This window comes from Squalius cephalus, assembly GCF_949319135.1.
Source record: "Squalius cephalus genome assembly, chromosome: 9".
Classification (NCBI taxonomy): Eukaryota; Metazoa; Chordata; class Actinopteri; order Cypriniformes; family Leuciscidae; genus Squalius; species Squalius cephalus.
The window spans coordinates 13,798,014-13,817,171 of NC_137130.1; the positions used below are offsets into that span (position 1 = coordinate 13,798,014).

General features: G+C 46.2%; 1 long non-coding RNA gene across 1 annotated transcript; it reads right to left on the reverse strand.

Annotated features, from left to right (window-relative positions):
* Window positions 1–14,832: 14,832 nt before the first annotated feature.
* On the reverse strand, window positions 14,833–16,501 carry LOC307164752. The gene is made up of 3 exons (XR_013822335.1): window positions 16,426–16,501; window positions 15,154–15,246; window positions 14,833–14,983 (listed from the first exon to the last, which is right to left on the reverse strand). It is a non-coding gene; the product is annotated as an uncharacterized lncRNA (long non-coding RNA).
* Between the last annotated feature and the right edge of the window lie 2,657 nt (window positions 16,502–19,158).

A 19,158-nucleotide genomic window follows, 5' to 3' on the forward strand; every position in this document is an offset into this window, starting at 1 on the left:
CTGTGCTCGCTGAGTCTGTACATGGTCAGGGTTTTCCTGAGCTTCACATCACTCACTGTGCTCAGGTAGCTCGCAACAGTGTACTCTCGATTTAGTGCCGAATAACATTCCAGTTTGTGTTGGTTTTGAATGGTGTTCGTCCAATGGGTGATGTACTTGTCTTGTTCTGTGTTGATAATTTGTGCAGGCCGAATGTGTGTGAGTGTGTGTGTGTGCTGAGGCGAGCTGATCTCTGCAGGAGAGAGCTCAGTCAGTCTCAGCACCAGCTGGCACAGGGGACTCCTCGCTACGCTCAGCTCTTGGTGTTTGAGGGCTCTGTAGTGGTATGAGTTGGGGTCGCTTGTTTTGAGGTGTTTCCAGAATTTGATGGCTCTTTTTTGGATGTTTAGAAGGAGAGGGTATTGGCCTAATTCTGCCCTGCATCCGTTGTTTGGTGTTTTTCTTTGGACTTTGAGTATTCTTTTACAGAAATCTAATTGTAGAGTTTCAATCGGATGTTTTTCCCAATTTAAAAAGTCAAATTTTATAGAAGGACCCCACACTTCACTGCCATATAGAACAATCGGTTCAATTATTGATTTGAAAAGTTTGAGCCAAATTTGGATTGGGATGTCAATTTTGATTGATCGTTTTATGGCATAGAAAGCCCTTTGAGCTTTCTCTTTGAGTTCATTCACAGCCAAAGTAAAGTTACCAGTTGGAGTTATTTTCAGGCCGAGGTAGGTGTATGCTTTTGTGCTCTCAATGGTTCTGTGTGAGAGTGTGAATGTTGGTCCCTGAGATCTGGAGCGTTTCTGGAACATCATGACTCTAGTCTTCTGGAGGTTGACGGTCAGGGCCCAGGACTGACAGTAATCCTCCAGCAGATCCAGGCTGTCCTGAAGCCCCTCTTTAGTGGGCGACAGGAGGACCAGGTCGTCTGCGTAGAGTAGACACTTGATCTCTGTGTCGTGGAGAGTGAGACCTTGAAAGGGAGCATGTTCTAACGTATTGGCCAATTGGTTGATGTAGATGTTAAAGAGGGTGGGGCTTAAACTGCATCCCTGTCTCACTCCGCGCCCCTGGGGGAAAAATTCAGTTCTTTGGTTTCCAATTTTGACAGCGCATTGGCTGGCTGTGTACATCGATTTGATCAAATCATAGAATTTCCCCCCTACTCCACTGTCGATGAGTTTTAGGTATAATCCTTCATGCCAGATTGAATCAAATGCTTTTTTGAAATCAATGAAACAAGCAAAAATTTGTTCTTTGTTTTGATGTACATATTTGTCAATTAGTGTTTGTAATGTAAAAATGTGATCGGATGTGCGACATTTTGGAAGAAAGCCAATTTGGGATTTACTCAAGGCATTGTGCTTCATAAGGAAGTGTAGAAGTCTGGCATTTAAGATGCTGCAGAGAACCTTCCCCAGGTTACTGTTCACACAGATGCCTCGGTAGTTGTTGGGGTCTAGTTTGTCTCCGCTCTTGTGGATGGGGCTGATGAGGCCCTTGTTCCAGATCTCAGGGAAGAACCCGACACACAGAACATCATTGAACAGTTTGAGCATGGCCAGTCTGAAGCTTTGGTCTGTGTGTTTCAGCATCTCGTTCGGGATGCTGTCTACACCACAGGCTTTCTTGGACTCAAGGACTCCTAATTTTTCTTCCAATTCGGTCATTGTTATGGGGAAATCTAAAGGGTTTTGATTTGCTTTAATTGATCTTTCCAAATTGTCTAGTTTATTAATTATTTCATTTTGATTATAATTTTGAATTTCAGTTGGGCTGTATAATTCTTGGAAGTGGTTCTTCCACTTCTCCCCGTCTTGGATTGCCAGAACTTCTTGATTTGGTTTGTATAACAATTTCCATTTATCCCAAAATTTGTGTGAGTTTATAGATTTTTCAATTTCTTCAAACTGGTTTTGCAAAAATTGTGCTTTTTTCCGCCGGAGTGTGGCTTTATACTGTTTTAGTGCCTCACAATAAAGAAGGCGGAGGTCCGGATTATCTGGTTGTCTGTGTTTTTGATTTGATAAATTTCTGAGGTTTTTTCTCAGAGCCTTACAGTCCAAATCAAACCATTTGTCAGTCTCTAAATATTTTTTCTTTGGTTTAACAATTGCCAAATTACTTTTTTGTGCTGTTTTGTAGAATATGTTGTTTAGATCTTGTACTTCCTGATTGATGCCGAATTGGTTTTTAGGGTATTCCTGTATTTGGAATGAGTGTATGAGGGACTGTATTTCTGCGGATTCGACAGCAGTGCTGTAATTACTGGCACTGTTTTCAGTCCATTTGAAAGACATTATTTTGCTCATTTGATATGGGGTCCTAATTGGTTTGGGTGATGTTTCAGATTGCTTTATATAGAGGATGATTTGGCTGTGGTCTGAGAAAGGTTTCAGGGGTTTGACTGTGAATGCTCTCAAAGAGGAAAGGTCGAGATCTGTGATGGTATAGTCTACAGTGCTGTTCCCCAGAGCTGAGCTGTAGGTGTATCGGCCGAGCGAGTCCCCTCGCAGTCTCCCGTTGACGATGTACAGAGCCAGTCCTCGGCAGAGCTGCAGCAGCTGCCGTCCGTGAGCGTTCACGGTTTCATCACAGTTTTGTCTGCTGGGGTGAGAAGGGTACAAGTCGTTATTGCCTGTGATGAATCTGCTACCGTGCGATTCAATGTAATCTAGTTCTGCTCCTGTTCTAGCGTTTAAGTCACCCATAAGCAGCACATTTCCCTGGGCCTGGAAATGGCTGATTTCTCTCTCTATGTTTTGGAAAGTTTCCTCTTGGAAATACGGAGACTCGAGGGGAGGAATGTAAACTGCACAGAGGAAAACAGGCTTAGATGCTGATATCATTCCTTTTTGTATTTTTAGCCACAAGTGGTATTGCTCTCTTTTAATTAGTTCTATGGACAGTTCAGATTTAATCCATATTATCATCCCTCCCGAGTCTCTCCCTTGTGTGACTGATGTGAGTTTGACTGATGGTAATATGATCTCTCTGTATCCTGAGGGGCAGCCAGTGAACACATCTCCTCTACACCAGGTTTCCTGTAAGACGATGACATCTATGTCTTGTAATTCTTTCATAAAATCAGAATTTCTACTTTTTAGGCCAAAGACTGAGGAGTTTAGACCTTGAATATTCCACGTAGAAAAACTAAGTGATTTCATCGTAAACTTTTAAAATGATGTGTATGGTTTGTTTGCTATTCTGAGAAAAGAGAAATGATGCAAAATTACTATAGATTAAATTAAAACAATGAATTATGGAATTAAAGTTATGGTAGGAACTCAAAACATCAACAATTCCATAATAAATGTACATGAATACCACAGAATAAGGTAGGTTTTTTTTTTTTTTTTTTTTTTTTTTTTTTTTACCACTGTCCACCGTGTGTTAGTAGGTGAGAGCAGATGATACTCAGCATGTGTTGGATGTCGTGGAGTTCAGCGTTAGGGTGGTCTGCTCCTCCACTGACAGCTTGGGCGTAGCTCGGTCTGCCTGGATGGGCCGGGCTCTGCTGTAGATGGGCTTCAGCTGCTGGAGCTGTGGGGCTGTTGTAGGACAGTCTCTCGCTGTAGGGGTCCTGTCTGGGTGCTGGAGCTCCGGGCGGTGCTCTGGATGGTGCTCTGGGTGGAGCTCTGGGTGCTGGAGCTCCGGGCGGTGCTCTGGGTGCTGGTGCTCTGGGTGGAGCTCTGGGTGCTGGTGCTCTGGGTGGTGCTCCGGGTGCTCGGTGTGGTGCTCTGGGTGCTGGTGCTCTGGGTGGTGCTCCGGTCGGGGCTCTAGATGAGCTGTGGACTGGGATGTAGTTTGCTGGAGTGTGTCTCGGTGGATTGGCTGGGTTAGGGCTGGTTCTGCTCCACCTGGGGCTGGTCTGGTTGGTCCTGTTTAGAGTGACATCTTTGAGTCTCTTTGCGAGGATATGTACCAGGTTCTTATAAAGGTGGACGTGGTCGTATAGACATTCAGTGCCCTGCCATCTCCTGACTCCCTCCAGCCATCTCCTCTCTCCCTCCAGCCATCTCCTCTCTCCCTCCAGCCATCTCCTCTCTCCCTCCTGCCATCTCCTCTCTCCCCTGCCATCTCCTGACTCCCTCCAGCCATCTCCTCTCTCCCTCCAGCCATCTCCTCTCTCCCCCTGCCATCTCCTCTCTCCCCCTGCCATCTCCCCTCTCCCCCTGCCATCTCCTCTCTCCCCCTGCCATCTCCTCTCTCCCTCCAGCCATCTCCTCTCTCCCTCCAGCCATCTCCTCTCCCCCTGCCATCTCCTCTCTCCCCCTGCCATCTCCTCTCCCCCTGCCATCTCTTCTCTCCCTCCAGCCATCTCCTCTCTCTCTGCCATCTCCTCTCTCCCTCCAGCCATCTCCTGACTCCCTCCAGCCATCTCCTCTCTCCCTCCAGCCATCTCCTCTCCCCCCTGCCATCTCCTCTCTCCCTCCAGCCATCTCCTCTCTCCCTCCAGCCATCTCTTCTGTCCCTCCAGCCATCTCCTGACTCCCTCCAGCCATCTCCTCTCTCCCTCCTGCCATCTCCTCTCTCCCCCTGCCATCTCCTCTCTCCCTCCAGCCATCTCCTCTCTCCCCTGCCATCTCCTCTCCCCCCTGCCATCTCTTCTCTCCCTCCAGCCATCTCCTCTCTCTCTGCCATCTCCTCTCTCCCTCCAGCCATCTCCTGACTCCCTCCAGCCATCTCCTCTCTCCCTCCAGCCATCTCCTCTCCCCCCTGCCATATCCTCTCTCCCTCCAGCCATCTCCTCTCTCCCTCCAGCCATCTCTTCTGTCCCTCCAGCCATCTCCTGACTCCCTCCAGCCATCTCCTCTCTCCCTCCTGCCATCTCCTCTCTCCCCCTGCCATCTCCTCTCTCCCTCCAGCCATCTCCTCTCTCCCTCCAGCCATCTCCTCTCTCCCCTGCCATCTCCTGACTCCCTCCAGCCATCTCCTCTCTCCCTCCAGCCATCTCCTCTCTCCCTCCAGCCATCTCCTCTCTCCCTCCTGCCATCTCCTCTCTCCCCCTGCCATCTCCTGACTCCCTCCAGCCATCTCTTCTGTCCTTCCAGCCATCTCCTGACTCCCTCCAGCCATCTCCTCTCTCCCTCCTGCCATCTCCTCTCTCCCCGTGCCATCTCCTGACTCCCTCCAGCCATCTCCTCTCTCCCTCCAGCCATCTCTTCTGTCCCTCCAGCCATCTCCTGACTCCCTCCAGCCATCTCCTCTCTCCCTCCTGCCATCTCCTCTCTCCCCCTGCCATCTCCTGACTCCCTCCAGCCATCTCCTCTCTCCCTCCAGCCATCTCCTGACTCCCTCCAGCCATCTCCTTTCTCCCCTGCCATCTCCTGACTCCCTCCAGCCATCTCCTCTCTCCCCCTGCCATCTCCTCTCTCCCTCCAGCCATCTCCTGACTCCCTCCAGCCATCTCCTCTCCCCCCCTGCCATCTCCTGACTCCCTCAAGCCATCTCCTCTCTCCCCCTGCCATCTCCTCTCTCCATCCAGCCATCTCCTCTCTCCCCCTGCCATCTCCTCTCTCCCTCCTGCCATCTCCTCTCTCCCTCCAGCCATCTCCTCTCTCCCTCCAGCCATCTCCTGACTCCCTCCAGCCATCTCCTCTCCCCCCTGCCATCTCCTGACTCCCTCCAGCCATCTCCTCTCTCCCCTGCCATCTCCTGACTCCCTCCAGCCATCTCCTTTCTCCCCCTGCCATCTCCTGACTCCCTCCAGCCATCTCCTCTCTCCCCCTGCCATCTCCTGACTCCCTCCAGCCATCTCCTCTCTCCCCCTGCCATCTCCTCTCTCCATCCAGCCACAGTTTGACTGTGAATGCTCTCAAAGAGGAAAGGTCGAGATCTGTGATGGTATAGTCTACAGTGCTGTTCCCCAGAGCTGAGCTGTAGGTGTATCGGCCGAGCGAGTCCCCTCGCAGTCTCCCGTTGACGATGTACAGAGCCAGTCCTCGGCAGAGCTGCAGCAGCTGCCGTCCGTGAGCGTTCACGGTTTCATCACAGTTTTGTCTGCTGGGGTGAGAAGGGTACAAGTCGTTATTGCCTGTGATGAATCTGCTACCGTGCGATTCAATGTAATCTAGTTCTGCTCCTGTTCTAGCGTTTAAGTCACCCATAAGCAGCACATTTCCCTGGGCCTGGAAATGGCTGATTTCTCTCTCTATGTTTTGGAAAGTTTCCTCTTGGAAATACGGAGACTCGAGGGGAGGAATGTAAACTGCACAGAGGAAAACAGGCTTAGATGCTGATATCATTCCTTTTTGTATTTTTAGCCACAAGTGGTATTGCTCTCTTTTAATTAGTTCTATGGACAGTTCAGATTTAATCCATATTATCATCCCTCCCGAGTCTCTCCCTTGTGTGACTGATGTGAGTTTGACTGATGGTAATATGATCTCTCTGTATCCTGAGGGGCAGCCAGTGAACACATCTCCTCTACACCAGGTTTCCTGTAAGACGATGACATCTATGTCTTGTAATTCTTTCATAAAATCAGAATTTCTACTTTTTAGGCCAAAGACTGAGGAGTTTAGACCTTGAATATTCCACGTAGAAAAACTAAGTGATTTCATCGTAAACTTTTAAAATGATGTGTATGGTTTGTTTGCTATTCTGAGAAAAGAGAAATGATGCAAAATTACTATAGATTAAATTAAAACAATGAATTATGGAATTAAAGTTATGGTAGGAACTCAAAACATCAACAATTCCATAATAAATGTACATGAATACCACAGAATAAGGTAGGTTTTTTTTTTTTTTTTTTTTTTTTTTTTTTTTACCACTGTCCACCGTGTGTTAGTAGGTGAGAGCAGATGATACTCAGCATGTGTTGGATGTCGTGGAGTTCAGCGTTAGGGTGGTCTGCTCCTCCACTGACAGCTTGGGCGTAGCTCGGTCTGCCTGGATGGGCCGGGCTCTGCTGTAGATGGGCTTCAGCTGCTGGAGCTGTGGGGCTGTTGTAGGACAGTCTCTCGCTGTAGGGGTCCTGTCTGGGTGCTGGAGCTCCGGGCGGTGCTCTGGATGGTGCTCTGGGTGGAGCTCTGGGTGCTGGAGCTCCGGGCGGTGCTCTGGGTGCTGGTGCTCTGGGTGGAGCTCTGGGTGCTGGTGCTCTGGGTGGTGCTCCGGGTGCTCGGTGTGGTGCTCTGGGTGCTGGTGCTCTGGGTGGTGCTCCGGTCGGGGCTCTAGATGAGCTGTGGACTGGGATGTAGTTTGCTGGAGTGTGTCTCGGTGGATTGGCTGGGTTAGGGCTGGTTCTGCTCCACCTGGGGCTGGTCTGGTTGGTCCTGTTTAGAGTGACATCTTTGAGTCTCTTTGCGAGGATATGTACCAGGTTCTTATAAAGGTGGACGTGGTCGTATAGACATTCAGTGCCCTGCCATCTCCTGACTCCCTCCAGCCATCTCCTCTCTCCCTCCAGCCATCTCCTCTCTCCCTCCAGCCATCTCCTCTCTCCCTCCTGCCATCTCCTCTCTCCCCTGCCATCTCCTGACTCCCTCCAGCCATCTCCTCTCTCCCTCCAGCCATCTCCTCTCTCCCTCCAGCCATCTCCTCTCTCCCCCTGCCATCTCCTCTCTCCCCCTGCCATCTCCCCTCTCCCCCTGCCATCTCCTCTCTCCCCCTGCCATCTCCTCTCTCCCTCCAGCCATCTCCTCTCTCCCTCCAGCCATCTCCTCTCCCCCTGCCATCTCCTCTCTCCCCCTGCCATCTCCTCTCCCCCTGCCATCTCTTCTCTCCCTCCAGCCATCTCCTCTCTCTCTGCCATCTCCTCTCTCCCTCCAGCCATCTCCTGACTCCCTCCAGCCATCTCCTCTCTCCCTCCAGCCATCTCCTCTCCCCCCTGCCATCTCCTCTCTCCCTCCAGCCATCTCCTCTCTCCCTCCAGCCATCTCTTCTGTCCCTCCAGCCATCTCCTGACTCCCTCCAGCCATCTCCTCTCTCCCTCCTGCCATCTCCTCTCTCCCCCTGCCATCTCCTCTCTCCCTCCAGCCATCTCCTCTCTCCCCTGCCATCTCCTCTCCCCCCTGCCATCTCTTCTCTCCCTCCAGCCATCTCCTCTCTCTCTGCCATCTCCTCTCTCCCTCCAGCCATCTCCTGACTCCCTCCAGCCATCTCCTCTCTCCCTCCAGCCATCTCCTCTCCCCCCTGCCATATCCTCTCTCCCTCCAGCCATCTCCTCTCTCCCTCCAGCCATCTCTTCTGTCCCTCCAGCCATCTCCTGACTCCCTCCAGCCATCTCCTCTCTCCCTCCTGCCATCTCCTCTCTCCCCCTGCCATCTCCTCTCTCCCTCCAGCCATCTCCTCTCTCCCTCCAGCCATCTCCTCTCTCCCCTGCCATCTCCTGACTCCCTCCAGCCATCTCCTCTCTCCCTCCAGCCATCTCCTCTCTCCCTCCAGCCATCTCCTCTCTCCCTCCTGCCATCTCCTCTCTCCCCCTGCCATCTCCTGACTCCCTCCAGCCATCTCTTCTGTCCTTCCAGCCATCTCCTGACTCCCTCCAGCCATCTCCTCTCTCCCTCCTGCCATCTCCTCTCTCCCCGTGCCATCTCCTGACTCCCTCCAGCCATCTCCTCTCTCCCTCCAGCCATCTCTTCTGTCCCTCCAGCCATCTCCTGACTCCCTCCAGCCATCTCCTCTCTCCCTCCTGCCATCTCCTCTCTCCCCCTGCCATCTCCTGACTCCCTCCAGCCATCTCCTCTCTCCCTCCAGCCATCTCCTGACTCCCTCCAGCCATCTCCTTTCTCCCCTGCCATCTCCTGACTCCCTCCAGCCATCTCCTCTCTCCCCCTGCCATCTCCTCTCTCCCTCCAGCCATCTCCTGACTCCCTCCAGCCATCTCCTCTCCCCCCCTGCCATCTCCTGACTCCCTCAAGCCATCTCCTCTCTCCCCCTGCCATCTCCTCTCTCCATCCAGCCATCTCCTCTCTCCCCCTGCCATCTCCTCTCTCCCTCCTGCCATCTCCTCTCTCCCTCCAGCCATCTCCTCTCTCCCTCCAGCCATCTCCTGACTCCCTCCAGCCATCTCCTCTCCCCCCTGCCATCTCCTGACTCCCTCCAGCCATCTCCTCTCTCCCCTGCCATCTCCTGACTCCCTCCAGCCATCTCCTTTCTCCCCCTGCCATCTCCTGACTCCCTCCAGCCATCTCCTCTCTCCCCCTGCCATCTCCTGACTCCCTCCAGCCATCTCCTCTCTCCCCCTGCCATCTCCTCTCTCCATCCAGCCATCTCCTCTCTCCCCCTGCCATCTCCTCTCTCCCTCCTGCCATCTCCTCTCTCCCTCCAGCCATCTCCTCTCTCCCTCCAGCCATCTCCTGACTCCCTCCAGCCATCTCCTCTCCCCCCCTGCCATCTCCTGACTCCCTCCAGCCATCTCCTCTCTCCCCTGCCATCTCCTGACTCCCTCCAGCCATCTCCTCTCTCCCCCTGCCATCTCCTGACTCCCTCCAGCCATCTCCTCTCTCCCCCTGCCATCTCCTCTCTCCGTCCAGCCATCTCCTCTCTCCCCCTGCCATCTCCTCTCTCCCTCCTGCCATCTCCTCTCTCCCTCCAGCCATCTGCTCTCTCCCCCTGCCATCTCCTCTCTCCCTCCAGCCATCTCCTCTCTCCCTCCAGCCATCTCCTCCCCCCCTGCCATCTCCTCTCTCCCCCTGCCATCTCCCCTCTCCCCCTGCCATCTCCTCTCTCTCTGCCATCTCCTCTCTCCCTCCAGCCATCTCCTGACTCCCTCCAGCCATCTCCTCTCTCCCTCCAGCCATCTCCTCTCTCCCTCCAGCCATCTCCTCTCTCCCTCCAGCTATCTCCTGACTCCCGCCAGCCATCTCCTCTCTCCCTCCTGCCATCTCCTCTCTCCCTCCAGCCATCTCCTCTCTCCCTCCTGCCATCTCTTCTGTCCCTCCAGCCATCTCCTGACTCCCTCCAGCCATCTCCTCTCTCCCTCCTGCCATCTCCTCTCTCCCCTGCCATCTCCTGACTCCCTCCAGCCATCTCCTCTCTCCCTCCAGCCATCTCCTGACTCCCTCCAGCCATCTCCTCTCTCCCTCCAGCCATCTCCTGACTCCCTCCAGCCATCTCCTGACTCCCTCCAGCCATCTCCTCTCTCCCCCTGCCATCTCCTCTCTCCCTCCAGCCATCTCCTCTCTCCCCCTGCCATCTCCTCTCTCCCTCCAGCCATCTCCTGACTCCCTCCAGCCATCTCCTCTCTCCCCCTGCCATCTCCTCTCTCCCTCCAGCCATCTCCTCTCTCCCCCTGCCATCTCCTCTCTCCAGCCATCTCCTCTCTCCCTCCAGCTATCTCCTCTCTCCCCCTACCATCTCCTCTCTCCCTCCAGCCATCTCCTCTCTCCCTCCTGCCATCTCCTCTCTCCCTCCAGCTATCTCCTCTCTCCCCCTACCATCTCCTCTCTCCCTCCAGCCATCTCCTGACTCCCTCCAGCCATCTCCTCTCTCCCTCCAGCCATCTCTTCTGTCCCTCCAGCCATCTCCTCTCTCCCTCCAGCCATCTCCTGACTCCCTCCAGCCATCTCATCTCTCCCTCCAGCCATCTCCTCTCTCCCTCTAGCCATCTCTTCTGTCCCTCCAGCCATCTCCTGACTCCCTCCAGCCATCTCCTCTCTCCCTCCTGCCATCTCCTCTCTCCCCCTGCCATCTCCTCTCTCCCTCCTGCCATCTCCTCTCTCCCTCCAGCTATCTCCTCTCTCCCCCTACCATCTCTTCTCTCCCTCCAGCCATCTCCTCTCTCCCTCCAGCCATCTCCTCTCTCCCTCCAGCCATCTCCTGACTCCCTCCAGCCATCTCTTCTGTCCCTCCAGCCATCTCCTGACACCCTCCAGCCATCTCTTCTGTCCCTCCAGCCATCTCCTCTCTCCCTCCAGCCATCTCCTCTCTCCCTCCAGCCATCTCCTGACTCCCTCCAGCCATCTCCTCTCTCCCTCCAGCCATCTCCTGACTCCCTCCAGCCATCTCCTCTCTCCCTTTAGCCATCTCCCCTCTCCCCCTGCCATCTCCTGACTCCCTCCAGCCATCTCCTCTTTCCCCCTGCCATTTCCTCTATCCCCCAGCCATCTCCTTGCATGCGGCAACTCGCAGGTATTGGTATTAGCGTGCTTTGTTTGTTTCTTTTTAAAGACTTTCTTAATACTATTTGATGTGGAGATTTGCCTTATATCTTCCTTTATCTTCCTGGAAGAAATTCAAAGAGGAGTAAATAAATGGAGAAAACGAGGGGTAATTGTTTTATTGACTGTGACATTTGCGGGATGGTGCTCACGGAGACTTGCCTTTCCGAAGAGGATTCAAATGCTAGCCTACGACTAGATGATTTCGGAGTGCTTGTTCGCATGGAGAGTACTGGTGCAAATCTGTGTCTGTCAAGGAGAGAGTGTGCACAAAATACATTGAGTTGTTGTCTGTGGTGCAAAGGCCTCAGTATTTGCCTCGGGAGTTTCCTCAGTTATATGTAACGGTGGTTTACATTCATCCCAGAGCAAACGAGGAAAATGCAACAAGTTAGATCGAGCGTGTGGTGTAGATGCAGTAGTAACGCTCTTACACTTAGCAGTTCAGCATTTGGATAAGCCGAAAACATTTTCTAAATTACTTTTAATTGATTTTTCATCCGCTTTCAATACCATTCAGCCACATATTTTAGTTGAGAAACTCATTGTGGCGAGGGGGGCGTGGTTTCGCGAAGTCTGTAGCGGGAGAGAAAGGAGGGGGCCGAGCGGTGAGTAAGTAGGTCAAGTGCAGATGATGAACACCTGTGTCTGATTGCAGTAATTGGCGTGGAGAGACCGCATATAACCGAGGAGAGCGAGAGAGAGGAGAGAGCTTTGGACTGGGACCTCACGAGGACGCGGATGTGGACTGAGAGAATTGAATGCTGAGTTTATTGTTGTTTGAGAAGCTGTGTGTTTTTAAACCACGGTGAAGGCGCTTTGTGCGCACCCTTTTGTTTATTTGAAACTGAGAAATAAAGTGAGTGTCCCAGTCAGCCGATCCCTGTCTTCTTCCTTCCTACACCATCACAACAACGAACCTTATTACACTCATTAATGAATTTAAGTTGGATTTTAGTCTTGTAGGATGGATTTTAGATTTCCTTGTGCAGAGAACACAGAGAGTTAAAGTAAATTACTTTACTTTAATTAAAGTTTTTCTAAATGGTTGGTGTCATCTACTGGGTAACCTCAAGGATGTGTCCTTTCTCCTTTATTATTTATCTTGTACACAAATGATTGTAGGAGTAGTTTTAGAAATAGGCATATTGTAAAATTTGCTGATGATTCTGTAATTGTTAGCCTATTGGGTGAGGAGGACTCAATGCATGGTCCTTTGGTTGATAATTTTAATATTTGGTGTCAGAATGCTTTTTTAAAACTTAATGTTCTTAAAACCAAGGATATGACTTGATTTTGGCTCTTGGAGGAAATCTATTCAGTATAAGCAAATAAGTATTAATGGAGTGGGTAAGTGTTGAACAGTACAAGTATTTGGGTACTGTTGTAAGGCTGGAATCTTACGCTGCTATTTTGAACCAATAATCGGAACAAAAGGCAGTTGAAGGATAACGTTTAAAATGCAAGGTGCAAACAACGTCTTTCCCGACAGAACCATCCTGTGCCTGGAGTGCACTAGATCAGCATTAGCATACTGGGATGATGAAGGCCATTGTACCATGTTTAATTCACATGTACAAAGGCTTTATGAAGTACTTGTCACGGCAGGTCAAAAAGTGAAGCGAGGATTCAAGTGCAGATGAGGATTTTTATTAAATAAAACAAAACCTCCCCATGCGGGAAAAACTAGACAGGCATCGGTCAGGAACATAACACAAGAGAAACATAGACAACGAACCAGCACAGGACTGCAAACACAGGGAGACTAAATAGGAAGCAAACAAAAGAAGGTAACAAACAAGGCAGGTGGGGCAAATTAAAGGTCCCGTATTATGCCCCTTTTCACAAGATGTAAAATAAGTCTCTGATGTCCCCAGAGTGTGTATGTGAAGTTTCAGCTCAAAATACCCAACAGATCATTTTTTACAGCATGTTTAAATTGACATTTTTTGGGGCTCAGAAAAACGAGCTGTTTTAGTGTGTGTCCTTTAAATGCAAATGAGCTGCTGCTGGACGACCCAGGGGGCGGAGCTTCATGAGCTCGCGCTCAGTCTCTCAGGACAATTTCATCTCAGGAATGATGATAATATCAGAAACTCTCAGTAATGGTGTTCATTTCGAGTCGGACAATAATGCCTACAGAGTCAGAGTGCTGTATAGAGATGAAACAGGTATAGTTTAGTAGTTTAATTACGGTTATTATAACGTATTTGTCATCTGCTTGTATGTATCCATTATTTATTAATAGCCTACAAGTCTGCTGTCTGAATGATGATAAAACATATACTGATGAGTTTAATAAAGTTTATTGTACATCACACAAAAGATGAAGCGTCAGTTTTACTTCAGAAAATCACCGTAAGAGCTGAGTAAACAGTAAGTTATAAGAAGTGCGCAAGTAGCCAGTAGAGATGAGGGAGCATTCCTGTGGGCGGAGGTTAGTCAAAAAACGGTTCTAGTGACATCATTAAAGAAGGAAGTAGAGGGGTGTAGTCCAAACGAGCCGTTCACTGTAGTCGACTTCTGTTAAATAAAATATCTCGCTTGGCATTGAACTTTGAGCTTTATAATTTTACAGATATTATTTATGCTCTAACAGCAACATTACACACTAACTAAAGTTTGAAACATGGGATCACGAAGAACGGGACCTTTAATCAATAATCAGGTAACAAGTTGGGAGGGGCCAGACAATTGACAAGAGAGCACCTGGCACAAGGAATACAAGACAAGCCATGTGCTCACAAACCAGACTAAACACAAACACTTGACAAACCGGGAATGTCAGAGCTCTGTCACCAAACTAGATATAAACCAAACAGAGGTGACAGAACCCTGACAGTACTAGGGCAGTAAAGAGTTCTGCCCATATTTACTCAGCCCTACACAGATAACATTGTCTTTTTCTCCAAATACTGAAGCTTTGTGTAAGAGAGGAGCAATGATTGTATTGCTTGTGGAAACTAAGGTTATTTAACGTAGATAAAACACTGATGTGTATATTCTACAGATCCTATATTGAGTTGCTGTTATCTGTTTCACTGTTGTGCTGGTTTAATTCTCTAAATGCGAAAAACAAGAATTGTCTTGAGAGGATTGTAAACCAGGGGAGTGAAATAACGGATAAGAAGCAGATGACTATGGCCCAGCTATATCACAGACAGGTTTTGGGTAAAGCCCAGAGCATATTGTTAGATGATTCCAACCCCACGTATCACGAGTTTTAACTCCTCCCTTCACACTGTAAAAAAAAAAAGTTGGGTCAACTTAAAAAAATAAGGCAACTTATCGCAAGCTCTTTTTTGAGTAAACTCCACAAACAGGGACTGAAGTCCACGCAACTAAAAAGATTACGTTAAAATCATAAGTTGCTTCAACATAAATAGTCATGTTTAGCTAATGAATAACAGAACAAAGTATTTTTAGTTGGCTGAACACAAATGGGCCTATTATCTTATAGGCCTATATTGATTTATTATATATTATTTAAATAGTTTAATTAAATAAGAGACAGACCATAACACGAGTCAGATAACTTTTTTTATTTAAACAGTTTGTGTCTGATGCACAACAATGACATTATCGTAGCATGTCTTGAATTTGTTAACTCAATGCATGGTACTTACCAATGCATGTTAAAGAACATTAGCCTGAAGGTTCAGTTCACCCAAAAATGAAAAGTCAGTCATCATCAATCCATATTCAGTGCATTCATGAGTCCGAACAAGCGTATACTGCTGGTAGATCTGTAATGTCCTCAAGAACAATGGCCTCTTCCAGTATTAGTTGGTCAGAGTTGGTAGGGATGTAACAGCGGCATCTTCGGCCACAGTAAGGATTCAGATCTCTACATCTTTGGTGCCGTGGTCTAAAGGATCAGTATCCTGGGAGAATAATTCATGAGATAGGGGTATTAATTGAAGTGTAAATTTAAAAATAACAACAACAACAACATTATTATTATTTATGTTGTTGTGTAAATAACCTGAATACATGTAAAACATAAATAGATTAAAAAAATGACCAAGAAATGAAAATGAAAATGGTAATTTACCAGACGCATCCTGGGTAAACTTGTAGAGTTTTCATGCTGGAAAAGTGGCAATCCCTCAAGATCTGTTTTCTGACGTGTGGTAATGTCACTCACCTAAAAAGAAAGGAAAAAAAAAATATATATATATTTTAATCTGCAGATGCACTATGACCTTAACTCTTAATAATTTAACATAGGGATCTGCTTTGGGAGTTAAATGTATACAGCACACCCAAAAATGATAATTCTGTCATCTTTTACTCTTCCTCATGTAATTCCAAATCCATATGACTCGGTCCATAACAAAGATTTTTTTTAAAGAATGTACAGATTGCTCTTTTACATACAGTGGAATCAAAAAAGTAAAATCATAAAATTTGTCAATAAATCATATACAGTTTCCCAATTGACAACTGCATGAAAAACAGACTGATGTCATAATTAAGTTTATGATATTGATAACTGATATTATAAAGTTATTTACTTACTATTTTCCTCTCTATATGTGTTCATTCAAAGTAGATTCTCATGGTCGACGTTACAGATACACGAAAACTCCATGGAGATCTGTAAAAAACGAGTCAGTTAGAATCAAAGTTTTACTACTATAAGTATTCCTAAAATGTTCTAAAGAAATAATAATTAATAATAATCTTTAGAAATAATAATAAAAATAAAAATAATAATATTAACAGTTGCTATTAAATGGTTTACCTCATCCTTTAGAAAAAGTGCAGGTGGCAGGCCATCTCTCTCTGTACTCCTCAACTAGTGTAAATACATAATGAGCAAACATCTCATTTGATATGACAAAACATACAGTTGATTATAAAAATGATAAATACCAGACATGTTCAAGTCCCTAAAGGCCAAGTCAAGTCTTAGTTTGTACCTTTTTTTAACAATATTTCTTTCAGCTAACCTAGTAATTGTAATTAACAGTGTTTTAAACTTTCAAAACGGATTTCTACTTCAAAAATGTCTAACATAGCACATCAATTATTACTTAAATCATTAATGAATTACTTTAAAATAAAAAAAATTATTCACAATAAAAAAATATTATTTTTAAAATACATAACATTATGCCATTTGGAATGCAGGGAGAGTCACCACGAGAAAAAAAAAAAAAAAAAAAAAACTCAACGTGCTGTGTATTTTGAGCTATTTGAGCTGCCGTAGTTTGCTGTAGTTCTAGGCAGTGATGGGTAATGTAGTCTTCCAGAGAGCGCCGGTGGTAACAGTAAACAACACAAAGAGCAATATTCCCGTCAGTGTGTCGTTAATACATACCTGTGACTCTTTGGAAACGCTGGATTGAATAGGCAGGATAACATCAGCATTGGCCTCTTCCAGTATTAGTTGGTCAGAGTTGGTAGTGATGTAACAGCGGCCTGTAACAGTGATGGTGAATTACATCAGGCCATCAGTTTGGGAAGAGCACAAAACATCATATATGACAAATAACATACAGTCGATTATAAAAATGATTAATACATACCAGTGATTCAGCAGAAACGCTGAATTGAAGGCAGCACTTTGCTACCGACTTCTCATCCGTCTATGCTTCTCACCAGCTGCAGACAGAGACCTAACCGCCGAGTCTCACACTGCGCATGCGTTCAGGGTTCAAACTGCGCACGCGCTAACAAAAAACGCGGACTTCAATGAAAACTAAAACGATTTAGTTTGAACAACAAAACATTGTAAGTTTTCATCATTTAAGTAACGAATTTGTTGAATCAACTTAGTATGATGCATGAACACTTCCAATAAAAATATCTCAGTTCATTTTACTGTTTTATGTTTATTTGGAGAACTTTCAGTAAGTGGCTTTTTTACAGTGCAGGCATTTGCTATAGAACTCCTATTAGTAAAACAAATCAGTTTAGACATTCATTTATCTCCTCAGCTGTAAAGTTTTTTTACTGACAGTATTTTATTAAAAAAAAAATAGGTAGCCGATTGCGTCACAGTGGCGAAACGAAGGCTGACCCAATTCGAAGAGTCATTCGAAAAACTTTTTGCTCTTGTTTTTACAAAAAAATGAAAGAAAGGAGGTCTGCAAGAAATCATTGAGGAAGAACAATCAGGGTTTATGACTGGGAGACATAAGTAATAATATTAGATTAATTTTGATTGATTACAATTGTTACATACATGATTATTTTATTCTAATCATAGACTTTACAAAGTAATTGAGACCATAAGTCATGAGTTTAGGTTTAAATGTATTAAACATTTTGGTTTTGGTGATTGCTTCCAAAACGCTGTTAGAACTATTTACAATGGATGTAATAGTTGGGTACAAGTGGTAGATTTGAGATTGATCATGGTATACATCAGGGTAGCCCTTTGTCTCCATTTTTGTTTTTATTAGTCACAATTTATGGCCCTACATATTAAAAAAACAGTTCTAAGGTATAAGAGTATTTAAATTGTATCAATTGGCTGACGATAATACTATTTTTCTTAAAAATGATTCTGAAATAATAAAAACGGTTAATTGTATTGAAAAGTTTTCCTCAGTATCAGGTCTTAAAATGAATATAAATAAATCTGCGTTGTTTCCACTTAAGGCATGTAATTGAACAGAATGACATGATATTCAGATTAAACATACATTTACATATTTATAGTTATTATACATAAAGATGAGAATGAACGCAGTGTTCTCAATTTCAAGCCTTTAATTAACAAAACTAAAACTAGATTTAATATATGGCTTCAAAGAGATTTATCCCTGAATGGTAGAGTCTTACTTTCCAAAGCAGAAGGGATATCAGGTTTCGTTAAACATTGTGCCTCTGTGTATTTTCCTAGTATTTCTCTTGTTGCTAAATCTATAGTGTTATTTTGTACAAGTTAAGTTTTGCAGTGCTGTTGTTCTGCTATCGGTCTTGTCTTTTCCTTGTGTCTTTATGTCCTGTCCTGCAAGCAGAGCTTCCCTGGCCGTTTACTCTCCTTGCCTAGCAGCAAGCCTGGTGTAGAGCCCGAGATACTGGAGTGCATTGGCCATTGTATTTGGGGTTACTGCCTGGCCATCGTTGATATCCTCTGGTCTTATTCTGCCTTGCTAGAACTGCTCTCCAGCCTACCGTCATCTTGAGCTAGTAACAGTGGTAGCTCTTTCTGCTTACCTGTCATCGTGCCCCGTTCCCTGCCTACTGTTTGGACTGTTATCACCTCCTCTTCCTCACTATCTTGTCTGCTGTTTTGTCAAACCCCTGAACACTCATTCTGCATTTGAGTCTTCCCACAGAGATCTGTGACACATATGCCTACTGTTGAAATAAAGTAAAAGAGGTTACATTTAAAAATTTTCATGGTATATATCCAGCTAAAAGTGTGTTAGAGAGATTTAATTTAGATAATTTATTAATCATGAGATTTTTGTTCAATAGAAAATTAATCTATTATCCATCTGTTTTGTGATACACAAAGTCTTTTTGGGTGGATGAGAGAAATTTCATTAGAAGGAAAACAAATGTTAATTAAATTAAATAATTTTGATATAGACCTATGTATTATTCCAATGAAAGTAATAATAATTTAACTTTTATTGTACACCTTTCTATTATTTTGGGGACATTTCATATAGGCTCTAGATTAAATGGTCAGGATCCAAGTCAAATTTGACTCATTTTCTTCAGGAGACTAATTTGTAGGCACTCTGGCATGTTTTTTTATTTATTTATTTATTCATTCATTTGAGTTTGTTTATTTTACTTGTTTTTGCACGTATTAAGATGTAGATTCTATGCTATATTAAAGGTCGTTGGATAATAATAAATAAAAAAAAGTCCTTGAAAAAAGAAAATAAAAGAGTCCTTCGAATGTGGCCTACCGTCAGTGTTGCCAAGTCCGAATTGGGCTACTTTTAAGTTGTTACCGCGGGTATAATTTTTTTTTCCGCCGGTTGATTTCCACCCCCGTAAGAACCATTTCGGCGCTCCAAACCCCCCAAAACATCCATCAGACTCACAAATATATGAGATATTTAGGGAGGACATGAAGTTTCAGTGA